Here is a 14,300-nt window from a genome sequence, read left to right as displayed (position 1 = left end):
GATGTCCTCTAATGTATTTTTTTTTCTTTTACTCTCCAGATTTCTTTTTATCCTTTATTAGGCAGTCACCTGCTAGTAGTTAATATTTCTTTATAATAAGCTGTCTTGTTTAAAGTTTTGTTTTCTTAGTGTGTCCTGATTGGACCATAATTGATAGAACTTCCTTAAAAGTAATTTTTGTATTTTAACAATATTAATGATGCAATACTGGACTTATGAAAATAAACCTTAAAAACATTTAGGAAGGTAACATTTAACCACATATGTTGAGCTTTACCCTAGAATATCATTCAGTGAGCACATAAAGAGCATTGGCAATTTGATTAAGGAATAACTGATTATTAAATCTCTGGCCACTGATGACTGAACACAATGAGCTGACCCTTCCCCTGGAGGTTGGGGTGGAACTGAAAGTCCTAACTCTCTAATCACTTAGTTTTTCTGGCCAATAGCCCCCATCCAGAAGCTGTATAGCCTCTCTTCCCCTTATTCTCCCTCAGTCATTCATTTGCATATAAAATATGATAAATTCCAAGGAATTTAGAAGTTCTATGCCAGGAACCAGGTAAAAAGCTAGATTTTTTTTTTATTAGAGCACACCCAGCCACATAAAGCTACATATAGTTAATGGAAGGCACCAAATCATTTCATGCCTCTTCGTCCCTGTTCTTACACCTTTCTTAGTTTGGAAAGATCCCTTCATTCTGCCTACGTGCCTTCCAATAGCAACCACTACTTCCTCCATGATACCTCTTCAGTATACATGTGTACATGCACATTTGGGCTCACACTACCTCCAAACTATAAGCTTTTTTAATTATTTATTTCTCTATATGTTTAAAATAAAGGAAATATATGGATTAATGGATGGAAAAGATACTGACTGACTGTAAACCTAGTGAAAATGTACCACAGGCAACAGAGAGCCTGAATCTAGAGTTAGTGTGATGGTGTAACATTAAATTTATTTGAATATACAAACTTAACAGTAATGTACATGTATGACTAAGAAAATATACCGTTTCTCAATATATGGTACATAAAAGTGAAAAGCAAAAAATCAGACTAAATCTTAGAAAATTTCCACAATTAATAAGAAACAAATAGTTCAAACCCATAGAGTCAAGAATTGTAAGTTTTCTCTTACATATGGAAACTAGAGAGATAAAAGGGGTTAAAAAGATTTGGAGTGGGAGGATCTCATGAAAATAGAAGGGAGAGCAGTAGAATAGAAAAAGGGACAAAAGGGAGGTAAATGGAAAGTGAGGAATGGAGAGATGGGTAAGGGAGAATTGAAAGATGGAGGCCAGGCCGAGATACATATCAGAGTTTGTCAGAGCTGACAAATAAAGGCCATCTCTCAATAGGAGAGATAGAGGCAAAACAGGCTTGAGTTCTGGGACTTTTATGGGGGAGGCTCAGGAATCAGAGCCCAGAGGGTCCTAATGTGGTGATTAAGTGTTGGTTGGTATGAGGGAGTGGGGAGTCTTTCTAAGAAACGTCCTTGGTAGGAAAGTGAAACTTTTTCCTAAAAATGGTGGCTGTCACTTAAGATGGCTATCCAGATGCCAAGCAAGGACACTATAGGAGGTACTAGGCAAAGAAACTAGCCCTATTATGTTGTTATATTGTTTGTATGTACAAGTATATAACAAAAATGCACAGATATATAACAAAAATTTCTTCAATTATATATAATTGTTATGTAATAATTTAAAATAAGCAGAAAAATTGTATACATTAATAACCAGATTCCACTATGCTGTAGAGCCCATATGTAACTGGCTTAAATATATTTACTTTCAGTTACAATTTAAATGTACGTACTTAAAGGGAAAAAGCCAATTGATTTCTTGCCTAATTGCTAGGCCTTGTTGACAACAGCTCACCACTTCTCAACTTCTTTGTATTTATAATAAGTTTTCAAATATTAAAAAGTGTCAGTATACTTGCAAAGGTTTAAAACCTTCAACACACAAGGTATAACAACCTTTCAGGAGGTAGCAATAATTACAACACAATTACTATTTCAGTATAATCACACTATCTCTTGATGTCTGCATAGCTATTCTCTGCACAGCAGGACCTGGCTTTTCTTATTCACAGCCACTTGAATGTGTCCACAAAGTAAGAAACTTGCTGGAATTAATATGTATTTGTCACCAACTTGAAAGTACTCTATAACATTAGCTCTTATTTACAGCAAGTATATCCCAATTGGTACTAAATCACAGAATTCATTTGGCACAAGGCTCTGCTTGAGGCATACTACAAGAACTATAGATATATTGAGCTACAGGGAAAAAAATAAAAATAAAATAAAATAAAAATAAACAGAATACCAGGGTCACAGATATAGTAGCATAGATAACAAGATCAAAGAAATTTACTTTCCAAACTTTAATAACATAGTAAAAGAATATTCTGAAACACATATTCATTTCCTTAATGAAAGTCTCAAATGCTGAATTACCTTCTGTCAAATTAATATTAACTTTATTATTCTGAATTTTTCTACTTTTTTAGCTTTAGTTATATCTAAGCTACTAGTTGGTCTTTGGATTTACTGCATAGGAGCTATCAACAGAACATAGTAAATTTATGCCTAGTTTGTTTTTAGGCAAGTTTTAGTAAACTATAATAAAAAGTTTTACTTCAAGGGAAAGAATACCTGAGTCTTTTTTTTCCTTTGAAATAGTCCCACCTCATGGATAAAAATTACTATCTTCAGGTAGAGTGTTAATAGGACAAGAACTATTCAATAAAGTTGCTGGTTCTCTAGGAGTGAAAAATAAATTCATACACCTACTCAAACAATACACAAAAATCATCCAAGTAGAATAACAGAAGAATGAAAAAAATTAGAAAAATATTAGAGGTCAATAAATGAGAATATAATTTAGACATGGAAATTTAAACAATAATTAGAACTAGTAATATATAATACTAAATCAAAACTAAGAATTCCTTAAGAAAGGTGAAATGTCAAGTGCCTGTACTTCCAACAATGTAAAGCAAAAGCAGAAAGTTCACTTGAGCCCAGGAGTTGGAGGCCAGCATAGGCAATATAAGAAGATTCTATACCAAAACAAAACAAACAAACAAAAAAATCCAAAAACTAAAAACTTCTTTTCACAAAAAGACATCATAAAAAGAGAAAAATAGAAGTTAGGCCATTGAAGATGTGCACTCGAAAGGGAATATTGAGACTCTAACCTCATTACACCCCTCCTTTTTTAATTTGGCTTCCCAGCTTCCAAGACGTAAGCTGCTTCCTCCACAATGTGTTCTGCTATGATGTACTACCTCACCACAGGCCCCAAAGCAACAGAGCCAGGCAACCATGGATTGAGACCTCCAAGACTCTGAGCCAAATTTTTCTTCTTTTATTAACCTTATTACCTCAGTTATTTTGTTACAATAGAAGAAAAGTAATGCAAATAGTATCTAAACTACAAAGAACCTCTTCAAATCAGAAATAAAAAGATAAATAAAGCCAAAAGAGTAAAAATGAATTAGAAAAATGTGAATTTCACAGAAAAGAATCACAATAGTCTTTAAACATAAAAAGCTAATCATAATGGCTGCCAATCTTACTGGATTGAGATGGTATCTTAGGGTGGTTTTGATTTGCATTTCTCTGACTGCTAGAGATGGTGAGCATTTTTTCATGTACTTGTTGATTGATTGTATATCCTCCTCTAAGAAGTGTCTGTTCAGGTCCTTGGCCCATTTGTTGATTGGGTTATTTGTTATCTTATTGTTTAATTTTTTGAGTTCTTTGTATACTCTGGATATTAGGGCTCTATCTGAAGTGTGAGGAGTAAAAATTTATTCCCATGATGTAGGCTCCCTATTTACCTCTCTTATTGTTTCTCTTGCTGAGAAAAAACTTTTTAGTTTAGCACTCCAATAAGATTGGCAGCCATTATGAAGTCAAACAACAACAAGTGCTGGCGTGGATGTGGGGAAAAGGGTACACTTTTACATTGCTGGTGGGACTGCAAATTGGTGCAGCCAACTTGGAAAGCAGTATGGAGATTCCTGGGAAAGCTGGGAATGGAATCACCATTTGACCCAGCTATTTCCCTTCTCAGACTATTCCCTGAAGTCCTTAAAAGAGCATACTATAGGGATACTGCTACATCGATGTTCATAGCAACACAATTCACAATAGCTAGACTCTGGAACCAACCTAGATGCCCTTCAATAGATGAATGGATAAAAAAATGTGGCATTTATACACAATGGAGTATTACTCTGCACTAAAAAATGACAAAATCATGGAATTTTCAGGGAAATTGATGGCACTAGAGCAGTAAATGCTAAGTGAAGCTAACCAATACCTCAAAAAAACAAATGCCAAATGTCATCTTTGATATAAGGAGATCAACTAAGAACAGAATAGGGAGGAAGAGCATGAGAAGAAGATCACCATTAAACAGGGTCAAGAGGGGGGAGGGAAAGAGAGAGAGAATGGGAATTGCATGGTAAAGGAAGGAGACACTCATTGTTATACAAAATTACATATAAGAGGAAGTGAGGGGAAAGGGAAAACTACAAGAGAGAGAAATGAATTACAGTAGATGGGGTAGAGAGAGAAGATGGGAGAAGAGGGGAGGGGAGGGGAGGGGGAATAGTAGAGGATAGGAAGGGCAGCAGAATACAACAGACACTAGTATGGCAGTATGTAAAAAAGTGGATGTGGAACCTATGTGAATCTGCATTATGTATACGGGGTAAAAATGGGAGTTCATAATCTGCTTGAATCAAAAGTATGAAATATGATATGTCAAGAGCTTTGTAATATTTTGAACAACTAATAAAAAATAAAAATAAAAATAAAAAAATAAAAAGCTAATTAAATAGATTATCAACTTTAGAATGGTTTAGATGGGGTACATATAAAAGTGTAAATGAATTACCACACAAAAAGTTTTAACAAATATTAGTAATGCAAGAATAAAAGAAAACTTCAACCTAATAAAAGACATCTTTAAAAAATGTGGCCAGGTATGGTGGTGCACCCCTGAAATCCCAATGGCTCTATAGGATAAGGTAGGAGGATTACAAGTTCAAAGCCAGTGTTGGCAACTACAGAGGCTGTAAACAACTTAGAGAGAACCTGTCAAAAAAAAGATGGTGCTCTGGATGTGGCTCAGTGAATAAGCACCCTTGGATTCAAAGCTGGTACCAAAAAAAAGTGTGGCTAAGATGATAATTAATAGAAAATGACTGAATGTCATTTATTGTCACTACTGAATGAATGTTTTTCTGCAGAAAATCAGGAATATAACAAGGACATTTGTTTTCACTATGTCAACATTGGAATGAGGAAGAAAAGGAAAAACAGAAATGAAGAAAGGTTTTTAAAAAGTAAGAAAACAAAAGAGAGGGAAGAAGAGGGAATTAAGAAAATTCCCCAAGGTTATAAATAAGAAAACTGTTAGAATCAGTCAGCTGAGTCACACTTCACAGAATGAAGCCTTATAAACCAAAATCAACTATATTTGATGCATCAGAAAAGAACAATTGGAATATAAAACTAGACAAAAAAATAAACTCCAACATGCAAAAACCTGTAAACTATATTAAGAAATTAAAGGAAACCTAAATAAATGGAGCAATATAGCATGTTCTTGGATTAAAAGACAACAACATTGTTAAGGCATCTATTCACTCAAAACTGACTTAGCTATTAAACACAGTAACACTCAAAATCCTAGCTGCCTCTTTGTCTAACTGTACAAAGTATTTCAGAATTTTATATAGAAATGCAAAAAGGTCAAGAGCAGCCAAAAAAATTTCCACAAGAACAAAGTTGAAGAATTTCACTTACCAATTTTAAGATCCACTTCAAAACCACAGTAATCAAGACAGTATGGAATAGCATACGAATAGAAAAAAAAACAAACTGCAAAAACAGACCCACTCATACACGGACAGATAATTTTTCATAAAGATATCAACACAATTCAGTGATGAAAGGACAATCTTTTCAGAAGAATGTGCTGAAATGACTGGATATACATATAAGATCAATAAATTGTGATTCTCATACCTCAGAGAACATACAAAAATAAATTCCAAATAAAACACAGATTTAAATGTATAAGATAAAACTAATAAAACTTCTAGAAGGAAACATAGAAAAATGTAAACTAAGGTTCAAAAAATTTAGGTAAATGCATGAATCATAATATATATAAAATACTAATCTGAACAGAGTATTTAAATGTTGTTAATGCAGTCAAGGTGTGGTGGTGCTGAACTACAATCCCAGGGACTCAGGAGGCCAGCCTCAACAACTTAGTGAAAACACTGCCCCAAAGTAAAAACTAATAAGGACTAGGGGTGCAGCTTAGTGGTAAAGTGCCCCTGGTCTCAATCTCAGTACTGTAAAAATAAATAAACAGGTAAATATTTTATTTACCTGTTTTGTAAATTTCATATATTTGAAAAGATCAAAAAATACATAAAGAATTCCTAAAACTCAATAGGAAGAAAATACACAACCCAATTAAGAAATTAGCAAATGAGCAAGGCATGGTGACACACGCCTGTAATCCCAATGACTGGGACAAGAGGATCACTATTAAAGACCTCATCAAGACCACAAGTTCAAGCCTCATCAACTTAACAAGGCTCTGAGCAATTGAGCAAGTCCCAGTCTCAAAAAAAAAAAAAAAAAAATAGACAAAAGGGTATAGTTGGAATGTGGCTCAGTGGTTAAGCAACTCTGGGCTCAATCCCTAGTGCAAAAAAAAAAAAAGTAAAATAAACTGGCAAATGATATGAACATATTTGAAATAATACAATAGTCAATGATCAAAAGACAAGTGTATTCTAGTACCTTCCAAATGCACCCTAGTCAGTCTCCTACTCCCCTTCCTCCCTCACCAAAGAAGATCTCCCTTAGAAACCCAAGGTAGAACGACCAGCACCAAGAGAAAGGACAAGGTTGGAGGAGGTGGGGGTTGGGAGTGTCCCTGAATCAGGTAGCCCCCTCCCCTTGCTATTAAACTCAGAGAACTCTTGTCTGTTGTTACAGTTGTGGAAAGAATGAAGCACATATTACATAATCTGGAATGCATAGGATGTAATTTACTTTCTCCCCCAAACTAGGGATCCTTATGTTACCTACACCAGCCCCGAGAAGATCAAGAAAAACACAACAGCAACACTAAATCCTACTTATGTTCACAGAGTCTGTGGACCCTAACTCACAGTAGGACCCCATCACAGATTGCTGCTCTAAGGCTCGCATTCACAGACACATGGAACCTCTACTCATACCACATTCCCACAGAGCTGGTTCAGGCTAGATCCTGTGCTGCTTTCATCTCCCTAGCTGCAACTCTTTACATGCTCAAGGGCAATGGTGCCTTCCCTGTGATGCAACCAGGAAAGAGAATTAATGGCTTCAAGTGCTGCCCCACTGGGGAAAAGGCTGGAAGACAGTTCTGGGAATCTATGTGATGCAAAGGATCCCACTGATCCCAGGTGGTCTGTGCAGAGCTATTTCTTCACTCCAAAGACTGAGAATTTTTAAATCTGAGCAGATGGGCTGGCTTCTAATTACCTTTTCAGCCTCTTCCTCAGCCCTACCCTGCTGTAAATCCTTTCTCCAAGGCCTCATGGAATTATTGCTGGGTTCTGAGAAACCCAAGCCTAGCTCTGAGACCTCAGAGGAAGACACAGAAAACCCCAGATCTCTGACCCAAAACACCAAACTTGTTTGTACAGATGAACTTCAAGCAAATGAAACGTCTGATTTAGCTTCTACTCTGTATTCTGACAGGAGTTAAGACATATAAACTTTCAGGAATGTACATGAACAACTGGTTCTCTTATTGGTGTTTCCATAGCACATGTCCCAGATACTAATGGTACATTCTCTTGACCCACTGTCCACACCTCTACCCAAAATATCCATCCTGTTTCACTGAGTGCCTAGTTCTTATTTCTGCAGTTCCTATTCTTTGGTAATGAGCCTTTTCTTAAAAATCAGGTATTAGTTTTTGAAAAATAAAGTGAAGAAAAAATTGTGTGATTTTATTTTGAGAAGATATTAGCACCTGGTTTTTACCTTTAGTATAATCTTTATAATTTTTACCAGTTTCAGAATATTTAACTACTATTATTACACATCTTTAATAACATAAAACTAGGTTATATATGAGAAGCAAAAAGTTTCCAAAAGATAGCCAATAAATACATGAAAAGCAAATAAGACCATTAGTCATTAAGGGAATACAATTATCATTAGTTATCACTATGCTCACTAAAATGATTAAAATATAACAGAATGACAACACCAAGTTTTGACAAAAAATTTAGACCAACTGGAATTCTCATATACTTTGCATGTAACTTAGCAATAGCTTAGAACAATTCTACTTCTATGATTTGTCTAAGAAAAATGTAAATATATCTACTCAAAAACCTGTTTAGCTGGTCACAGTGGCACATGGCTCTAATCCCAGAGGCTCCAGAGGCTGAGGTAGGAGGATCATGAGTCCAAAGCCAGCCTCAGGAAAAGCAAGGTGCTGAGCAACTCAATGAGACCTTTTTTTAATTAAATAAAATACAAAATATAGCTGGGGATGTGGCTAAGTGTTCCAGTGACCTGAGTTCAATACCAAAAAACAAAACAAAACCTGGTATCAAAAAACCAAAACCCAAACCAAAACGTATTTACATATGTATATGTAAAACAAACGAACAAAAACTCACAAATGTACATGTAACAATATTATGTGAGAGTGAAAAACTGGAAACAATCCAGAAGTTCATTGATAGGTACATATATATACAGATGTGAGAATATTCATAAAATATCACTCAGCATCAACAAAAAAAACTTTTGGGGGCTTGAGCTATAGCTCAGTTGGTAGAGTGCTTGCCTTGCATGCATAAGGCCATGGGTTCAATCCCTAGCACTATAAACAAACAAACAAACAAACTATTGATACATGAAATGAAACATGACTGAATCTCAAAAATATTTTTATGGTAAATTAAACCAGATTTAAAAAAAGGAAGAAAGAAATTGTGCACAATTCCAAGTATATGAAGACATATAATGGCCTAAACTAACCTACCCAACATCATAGCCTATGTTAAATGTGCTCAAAACATTTACATTAGTCTACATTGGACAACATCATCTAACATAAAGTCTACGTTATAATAAAGTACTGATTATTCCATGTAATATATTGAATACCAGTATCAAAAAAAAAAACAAACAAAAAAAAAACGCTGTCAACACAATATATTGTGAAGTCCTACCAGTCATTTACCCTCAAGTTGCTGACTGGAAGGTATGGCCCACTGCTATTGATTCCTGCCCTGGAAAAAGATTCAGAATCAGAATTCAAAGTACAGTTTCTACTGAATGTATATCATTTTCACACTGAAAATCAAGGACTGTCTGCATTGTGCAATTCAACCCCTAAAGACCCCTGCAGCCAATTTACACAAGTGCTAAAGGAAACTTCATTTTTAAGAATACTAATGAATTTCAAATACTGTTCTTCAAACTTTAAATGCTGAAGAATCATCTGAAATTCTTATTAACAACGCTATAGACCAAGCTTGGACTATAGGATCCCAGTTATAGGAAGCTGAGGTGGGAAGATAGAATTTTCTATGCCAGCCTCAGCAACTTAACAAAGTCCTAAAGGTCTCAAATGTAAAAAGGGCTAGGGGATGTGGTTCACTGATAAACTGCCTCTGGGTTCAATTCTCAATTTTAAAAAAATATATAATAAAAATAAAGAATGTTAATGTCCAACCCTCAAAGTCTTGAAACATTAGATCTGAGGTGAGGCCCAGGAGAAATATGAACTTTTAGAAAGCACTGCAGATAATGAAGATAGTCCACAAAAATCACACTGAAAGAAATTCTTATATACACCTATTTTAACAAGATGACATAGAACACTGCTGTGCATTTAAAATATTTAGCAACTTTCAAAGGACCCAAAGACCAAAAATAAAGCAGAATATGCACAAAAGTAGAGTTAATTAAGGGGAAAAGAGAAGAAAACTTAAAAAATCATTTATTACTTATGTGAAACAAGAAATCATGAAGGAGAATATTCTTGGAAATTAAAACAACACTGCCAAAATAATGAAAGAGTTTGTCACGTTTCAAATTCAATTTCCACAAATTCAACTTTTACAGGATATACTTGCCCATATTTACACTTGACATTCCTAAAATGACTCTCACAAGCCAAATCTAGTTCATCATACATGACACAGATCAATGATTATATAATTAGAAAATAGGCAGGCCAATGCTGTGCTGCAGGTCACCACTTAAGCAATTCTATGAAATTATAGAATATGTATTCTAAACTCATCAAGACAGAAAGCCTGGGGAAGAAAATAAGGGAGGAGCAATGACAATCATAATAAATAAATAAATAAATAAATAAATAAATAAATAAATAGAAAAATGATTACCTTGTGTGACCTTACAGGACCCAGGATAACAGAGAAGTGGGTTACAAAGCAGCTATCTCCCCTCCACCTAAAAGATGCCTGGAGTGAAAGTTGTCACATGGGTCATCAGAATCCAAAGAATAGACCTGCAAATATCAAAATTTAAAATACTACAATATATCTTAGTCATTTAGAAACAGAATCCACTTTATAAGTTGGTACAACTTACCTATGTAAACTTTTTAGGAGTACACTAGGTACAAAGTAGTGAACTGTCCTTTTTAAATCTGTTAATAATACAATAACCATTATCAACACATCTAACCAGAATTTATTAAAGGTTTTTAAGTAATATAAGAAAAATGAAATTATAGGCACAAAAATAGGAAAACTCATGATTTATTCATAAGATCTTTCACAAAGAAAATTCAAAATTATCTCTGAAAAAAAAGTACTGGAAAACTTTGGCAAGGTGGCTAAATCTATTAGTAAGTGCCAATAAAACACATGTTTAGGGCTGGGGATGTGGCTCAATCGGTAACACGCTCGCCTGGCGTGCATGGGTTGCTGGGTTCCATCCTCAGCACCACATAAAACAAATAAAGATGTTGTGTCCACCAAAAACTAAAAAATAAATATTAACCACCCCCTCTCTCTCTCTCTCTCTCACTGTCTCTCTCTCAAAAAAAAAACCCAGATTTTTAAAAATATCACATTAATGGCTATCAGACATTATCAACTTCCTACGAAAAATGATGTAAAAGAATCTTTTAAGTAAACATAAAAACCGTGTAAGAGATATTAATAAAAAAGTAAACTAAAGACGTATACCCATTCATGGACAGAAAGACTTAACAGTATAATGATTGCAAACTGATACACAGAAATCAATAAAATCAATCCAGAGCAAAACAATATTTTTCAGAGAACTTGCTAAGATTATTTTAAAATTTCAAATGAAAAGTAAAGTACCATGGCAACTGTGAAGAAGAGGAACAAGGAAATTACTTTTCAAGTATTAGTGATTGCTATGAAGCAGTGACAATGAAAGATAGTTGATATTCACAGAATGAGTGATAAAAAAGAGTCTAATAAAATTTAAAAAAAAACCAGCAGGGTGGTATTCATAAAATTAGCAATGGCACAGACAGCCCAGAAAAGAAGAAGTATTTTACATGAAAATTTGTATTCAATGAAGAAGACATGTCACATAAATTTAGTAAGGGAGAGCATAAACTTTTGTATGAAGGAAATTTATAAAAATAAATTCATATATATATATATATATATATATATATATATATATATATATATACCAAATTGTATCCCTACCTCACACCATATACAAATTAAAGTGCAGATGAAATGAGGTCTAAAATGTTACAAACATAATTTTAAAATTGTTAGTAGGAAATAAAGAAGTATACCTTCTAGACTTTGTGATGGAAAGTGAAAACATCTAGGGCTGGGGATGTGGCTCAAGCTGTAGTGCGCTTGCCTGGCATGCATGCAGCCTGGGTTTGATCCTCAGCACCACATACAAACAAAGATGTTGTGTCCGCAGAAACTAAAAAATAAATATTAAAAAATTCTCTCTCTCTCTCTTAAAAAAAAGAAAGTGAAAACATATAGAATGAAAATTTTATACTTTTAGAAATTGATCTACATAGAATAACTAAGAAATCAAAGGGAGAATAAAAACAGGAGTCAAAATGATGATAATCTCAAATGAAATTAGAGGGATGATAGCAGGATATGGTGGTACATGTCACTTAAAACCAGCTACAAGGGAGTCACTGAAGCAGGAGGATTGCAAGTTGGAAGCTAGCCTCAGCAAATTAGCAAGACCCTATCTTAAAATGAAATAAAAAGGCTAGGTATATAACTCAGTGGCCAAATGCTTACCTAACATGTTCAAAGCCCTAGATTATATTCCCTAATTAGAAATAAATTAAAAAAGAAAGAGATAGAGAGATGGAATAAAGAAAGAATACAGTTATATGGAGGTTAATTAACATCAAAGTCATAGCTTTTTTTTTTGTGGGTTCATGTGTCCGTATTTAAAAAAAGCGACTTAGTAAATAAATTCATTTTTATGAAATATATTTGCATTAACAACTAATTATTAGATAACTGTTACAATTAAGACAATTCTGTGTAATTCCAAATCAACTAAAAATAAATATTATAATATAAAAAAGTATCTGACCACCTACAGTGGAAACATGTAGAACTGGAATCACACACATAATACTTTGGGTGGACCATCAAACTAAAATGCTATTCTTGTATATGGAGCAAAAATGGAAAGAAGAAAATCATAAAAATCTAAAGCCGGGAAGAAAGATGAAGGGTGTCCAAAATTCCAAAATTTAGTTTTAGAAGAAGAGAAATAGGAAGAGGGTAGAATCAATAATTTAAATACTCATACAGCTTTACCTAAAAATATACCAAATTTTTTAAGTTAAAATTTTTTATGTAGAATTACTGAAATGCACATATGAAGATATACTGGTGAAATTTTTAAACTCTAAAACCAAAGAGAATAATTTACAAGCTTACAGTGTTCATGTATCTTCAAAACAAAAAAAGCCGACTGACCTCAAACCATCAAACAGTATTGAAAATACAAGCCAAAAAAAAAAAGAATTGTGAAAATATCTATTTATACAAAACAGCTACTTACCAATAATGTATCTGTAACAAATTATGAAAACTCATTACAGAAATACAACTCTATATCATCCCCCAAAAAGCAGTAGTATGGTAGAAAAACATTCTAAAATGTCCTATCTGACTGGGGAAAAGGAAGAAAAGGAAAGTAGTTATTATTTTTTTTTATGTTCACTAAAAGTATTTAACAGTTAAAAAGCAGAAATAAAGAAAGAATGTGAAAGGATTGGTAGAGGTGGTAATATGATAAAAACATCAAAACTGAATGGAGGAATAAGGCTAAAGGAAGGAAAAATCACATGACAACGAATGCCTAAATTTATCCTATTTCACATTTGTTAATGGATAAATTATAAAAGACAAAAATACAATTTAGAGTTAGAAATACAAAGATAAATAAGTGGATCACATTAAAAGTAGAAATGTCAAGATATTTTTGTCAAGGTTTCTCATATTAAAAGATCAAGAAGAAAATGAAATATTCAAATAACACTGTGTTTGCTTCATACATAAATATTTAAAATTGTTACTTTAAGAAAAATACATGCCCTTTCCATCTGCTTATTAGAAGCACATGTACTTGCTCATAAGAAAATTATAATAAATTTCAACAACTATTGCAAACCATATTCTCCAATCACAGTAATGCAAAATGAAGACAGACAACAAAATGAGTACTTCAGAAACTTCATCTTGAAAATTAAACCAAAAAGGAAATTTAGGTCACCTTATAAATAATTAAAAAGTAAAATAAAAAAATAGATAAAAAATTGCAGTCCAAATTTATTTAATATTAACTATAAAATTATTTAATATTAACTATAAAGATAAACTCCCTAAATGCTGAGTCCAAGGCTCTAATGAAAGAAACAATAAACACCAAAGAGAAAAGGGTGAAATAAGACAAAACAATAATTAATGTTAGAAAACAAAACAACTGATAAACCAAACAAAAGACTGGATTTTGGAAAGGGTAATAAAATAGAACAGCATCTGGCAAACATTATTAAGACCAAAACAGACAGAAATGAGAAAGGATATAGCTGTACATACACACAGTTCTACTAAAACAATACAGACCAATAAACATGGAAATACAAATGAAAAATTCCTAGCTAGATTTTCTGAAACTATAAAAAAATTAAAAAATCTGACTCTGAAAGAAATAAAGA

This window comes from Callospermophilus lateralis, chromosome 1 (genome assembly GCF_048772815.1).
Source record: "Callospermophilus lateralis isolate mCalLat2 chromosome 1, mCalLat2.hap1, whole genome shotgun sequence".
In the NCBI taxonomy this organism is placed as follows: Eukaryota; Metazoa; Chordata; class Mammalia; order Rodentia; family Sciuridae; genus Callospermophilus; species Callospermophilus lateralis.
The sequence above is the reverse complement of the archived record's forward strand: the minus strand, read 5'-3'. Positions refer to the sequence as shown.